Source organism: Mercenaria mercenaria, chromosome 8 (genome assembly GCF_021730395.1).
Source record: "Mercenaria mercenaria strain notata chromosome 8, MADL_Memer_1, whole genome shotgun sequence".
NCBI classification, from domain to species: Eukaryota; Metazoa; Mollusca; class Bivalvia; order Venerida; family Veneridae; genus Mercenaria; species Mercenaria mercenaria.
The window spans coordinates 66,177,983-66,183,543 of record NC_069368.1 but is presented as its reverse complement, the minus strand read 5'-3'; positions in this window follow the sequence as shown (position 1 = coordinate 66,183,543).

The following is a 5,561-nucleotide window of genomic DNA, read 5'->3' as shown; positions in this document are numbered from 1 at the left end:
AAGTCGCATTTTTGTTACTAATTAGCAATATTGAACTTTGTATGGAAATTCAAGCAAATGTTGATCTATTATATAATGATCTTGTTAAAACACTTGCGAAAGAAATGAACAGTAATATTCCTGTCGTCGACTGTACTAAAAGAATGAGAAAATGGTATAAATTTTTTAAACCATACTGGGATGATCATATTGAGGTTTTATGGCACGACGTCCGTGACAAAGAAAGGCAATTCTTGAAATTTCATGGTAAAAAACATACAAAAAATCTTCTTCGGTATGAGTTTAAAGAATCTCAAAACAGGTTCGATAGGTATATTCGCGGAGTGGCAGTATAAAAGGTCATTGGCAATTGACATAGACAGGTCGTGTACCGAAAATCCGAAGGTATTCTGGGATCAAATAAAACATCTAGGACCAAAACGTAAAACCACTAATCCTTTGGAGGTATACGATGATGATGGAAATATTATTTCGGATGAACAAGTGGTCTTTAAGAAATAGGCGTATGAATTTGAAACCCTGTACAATGTGGCAGGGAGTGAAGGGGATTTTGATGAAACTTTTTGTGAACATATTTTACAAGCAAAGTCGTTTTTAGAAGACAGTATGTTAGATATCCTGTTTGAAGAATAAAGATTCCTTAATATACCTATTACAAAAGCGGAAGTTAAGGAAGTGGTAGATAAAGCCAAAAAAGGGAAAAGCATAGGTTTTGATAAAATTCCGAGTGAAGTATATTAAAATTCCCAATAGTTATTCATGTGCTATACTCGATAACATTAAACTACCGAGGTATTAGTCTTTTGTCGGTTGTATAGTTAACTCTATTCGTCAATCTTGAATAATCGCCTTATATCATATCTGGAAGATACTAATAAACTGGTGGAAGAACAAAATGGTTTTAAGCGAAAACGCTCGTGTGAAGAACATGTGTTCACAACCTGTTCAATCATACGAAACAGATTATCAAAAAAAAACAAAACAGGATACGTTCTGGACTTTCATTGATCTTCAAAAAGCTTTTGACTTTGTAAACAGAGATGTTATACAATATAAAATATTGAATGGTGGTATAAACGGAAAGTTTTACAATTCAGTAAAATACATTTTGACTGATACAAAGTCAGCTGTTAAACTAAACGGTACGCTGCCACACTGGTTCCCTACATTGTCGAGCGTGCTTCAGGGCGACAGCAGTTCGCCGACGATTTTTTTCTTTCTTCTTAAATGATCTTGTTGAAGGACTTAAGTCTCTTAACAAGGGGATACATATAAATGACACTCAGATATGTTGCTTGTTATATGCTGACGACATTCTATTGTTGTCGGAAAATGAACACGATATGCAAATTATGCTTGGTTTTCTGTATGACTGGTGTTGTAAATGGCGTCTTAAAGTTAATTATGCTAAATCAAATGTGATGCACTTAAGAAAAAAAGGTAAACCACGCAGTGCTTACGAATTCCATATGTGTAATATGTGTAATCAAACTATAGAGTATACGGATGTTTATAGATATCTTGGCGTACATTTACACGAATACTTGGATTTTTCGCATACTGCTGATACTTTAGCTCAAGCTAATAGTAGAGCTTTCGGCGATGTAATTTCAAATATCCAGAATCATAAGGATGTTAGTTACAAAACTTACAGCAAACTGTTTTACACAGGTGTTGTGGCTGTAATAGACTACTGTTCTTCAGTTTGGGGGTTTAAGAGTTTTAATCAAATAGACATGGTTCAGAATAGAGCGGTTCGTTATTTCATGGGCGTTCACAAATTCACACCAATTTTAGCCATGAATGGGATGGATTATCTCAAGACACATACGTTGGGTCAATATGGTCAGACTTTGGAATAGACTGATAAACATGGAAAGTACTAGGCTTGCTCGTAAGGTTTCTGAACATGATTTTCAGTCTACAGGAAATACTTGGTGTTCAGAAATCAAACATGTCTTAGATGTGGCAAATCTTTTAGATCATTATGTAAATCAAACCACCGTGGATCTTAAAAAGTTTTGAAGATCCTCAGTTAGAAAGTTACAAGTCTGAATGGTCTGAAAAGATGCGAACTGTTTCAAAACTGAGAACTTATGTACAATTTAAATCTGAGTACATTACTAAAAAGTATCTTCAGAGTAACTTATCGAAAGTCGAGAGGTCACATTTAGCTCAATTTCGTTGTGGAATTTTACCCTTAAAAGTTGAAACTGTTAGATATATTGGGCTTAATCCAAACGATAGAATTTGTCAATTTTGTAACAATGGTTCTATAGAAGATGAAACACATTTTTACTGAACTGTCCTACTTATACAGATATCAGAGTAAATATGATGAACAGAGCATTAGAAAGTAATAATATGTTTCTAACACTGTCTTGTGAAGACAAGTTAAAATATTTGATAAATACTCATTATGTTCTTGTTGCTAAATTTATTGTAAATGGTATGAGTAGACGAAAATCTCTCTTGTTTAACTAATACTGCAAACCTGAATGCTCGCAAGTGATATTTCGCGTTACACTAGTTATGGAATTTACAGAGAGTGAACTTTCGATCACAGTTAATCACGCTTTGGTATACTGTGTCGAGCATTCTTATGTCAGCAGCATTATTAGTTTTATGTGCAAAACATCCATGTGCTTCTTTTTTTCCAACAAAAAATGTTCAGAATATATTCTTTATCACGCATAAGTTTAATTGTATGAATATTGCGATGATCAGTTGTATAAAATATTATATCTTTAGAGTGACTTATAGGCCTAACGTGGCCGGGTGTTGTAAAATGTTTCTATTGGTTTTGTACTGTGTACATATGTTATACACTGTGTCACTATAATAAAATTTACTTACTTACTTACTTACTTACTTATAGTTAACTGTGCAGTTCTGCCCGTAGGAACATTTTTGCCTTATGTACATATAGGCAACTGTGGCATTTACATCAAACGTCGTTACAACACAATCATAGATCATATGGCGATTTTCCAATTCTGATGGTGGAGAAAGACCTAATGTGTCCCGCCTTGCATTATTTTATCACGGGTGGCAACCTGGGGATAACCCAGAGTCAGCTGAATGATTTCCTTCCATAATGAAATTAACACCCCACCCCCACCCCCCGAGTGAGGCTCAAACCCACACTGGTGAGGAGCAAGTGATTAAAAGTCAGCTTAAAATCATTTGAATGCTTAAAATTACGATATTTAATAGCTTTCACCGTTGTTAACGGAATGCATAAATTGCTAAAACTATTTTCATTTCGCATTTGATAAAGTCTCCAACGTTCATCCAAGGTAGCTAAGTCTTGACCTGATTGCAATATTTCGGTTCAGAATAGTGCTATGCATCGAAACACGTTGCAATATCTTTATGAGTGGTTTTGGACTTATTTCAATGGTTTCCTGAATATCCACTGGCAACGTTAAGTGTACTATTATTTTGAAATATAAATACCTGAAATATTCACATGGTCCAACGTACTGAAAGCCCTCATGAACGCTGTAAATTGCAGCAATTATTCTAGACAATTGCCATTTTCGAACACTCGTAAAATGCTAAACATTTTGATATGCAACATATTTCACCGTTCTTCGTTGGCACATAAATTAATCACTACATTTTATTTCATTTTGTATCTCAAAGAGATGACTTAAGGTGACCAAATGTCTTTTCGGTCCAGAATACAGCTGTATCTATATTTGTAAGCACCAAAATATGATCAAAATTTGTAATAAGTCATTCATTGGATGCATGCCGTTGACATCCTGAAAATCATCCGTCAGCAATGTTTTATTATACCGGCCATATATCAACACGGATCAATGCATTAAAAAGCTCTCCTGAACGCTGTGAATGGCAGCGGTAACAAGGGTTCGAGCCCGTTTTTGGATACCTGACAAAAGCTAAAAAATATTATTATTAACATTTTCCCGTTCATCGCCGGCGCTAGTGCATTAATTGCTAAAACTAATTTTAATTTGTACCTCTTTAATTCGCCAACGATGACATAATGTGATAAAATGTTGATTTTTGTTTTTTTTTTTTTTTTTTTTTTTTTTTTTTGGCTGTTCCAAATACAGCAGTATTTAAGTATCAAACATGTTCATATATAGTAATGAGGCCTTCTTTCGAATCCTGAAACTTAATTGGCAAGGTAATATGTAATATTGTTTAGATATACATACCAACAATATGTCCATATTGTCAATGCCAATTTGTAAATAATTGTTTAAAATATCCTCAACTCCAAACTCCCTGGACGCTCTGAATTACAGCAGTATCATTAAAAGTTCTTTGTTGACAGATAATATTAAGCTGCTAAAACAATGCTCATTTTACGCCTCACCAGCTGTAACAAAGCATCAAAATAGTTTCAATTGCCGTATTGAGACTGTCTTTTAGCGTATGCCGCCGGCGTCAAGAAAATATGTCGGCTGTGTAACATCTACAAGTCTTATAACAATAATACATACAATAAATCGACATATTTCAATACAAAAATACTAACTGATATGAACAATTGTTTGACGGAAAATAATGTATTAGTATTATATGCTAAAACAGATTTCAAAATATATCTCGTACAATTACCAATTACTTTAGGTACTGCTTGAATTGCCTACGGTAACAACAGTAACAATGTTGTTACTGCTATCACATACAACAGTTAGTGGTTGTACTGCTATAACTTCATTTAATAGTGGCAGTTACTGTTACTGTTGTTATCGCTCTAATACTAACGTTACGCCGTTGATCGGCTAACACAAAAGTCGCTTTGTTTTCCAACACCATCACAAAATTGCATTGCTCTATTAATACTGTCTTCAAGACAGGAATATTATAAAAATAATATAAAAAGGAGCTATATCTACCAACTGACGAAACAATGATAGTACAATTCGGGTGTGTCTATAAAGCAGGATCGAATCTTATCTTATTGGGTTCGTGGAGTTGTGAAATATACATGCTCGTTTGTAATGCTATGTGCTTTGCTTTAATTGGTCTGGTATGTTGTGATGGTGATGTTTTCGTACAACGTCTCACTACCTATGAAAATTTAAATGCGGACTTGTGTCATTGGGGATCACACGTAAGAGACAGTCAATTGTTCTAATTAGAACTATATACTTTACCGCATCTCTGTAAAATTCATTATATCCGTGAGATCCGGTTAACTATCAGAGAGAAAATATATCGCTTTTGTGCTCCCAATCATTCAAAAATGATTAAATGTGATTACTGATCTGTGAGGCATGATAACAGAGATTTGAGTACTTATATAAATGTTGAACCACTACAAAAATATTGAAGTAAATAAAACAGTACAATTTGCCATGTGATGTATACCGTATAATCATTATATTTAGTGGGCATGAAACTTCGTGGTTTTGGTCAAAACGGCAATTTCGTGGGGATATTAATTCGTGGATATCAACCTTTGAACATAAAATGAATGGAATTTTTACTTGTTCGTTGGGATTTAATTTCGTAAATTAACTCAACCATGAAATCCACGAAAATTAGCCCCCAACGAATATTTATGATTTCACAGTATT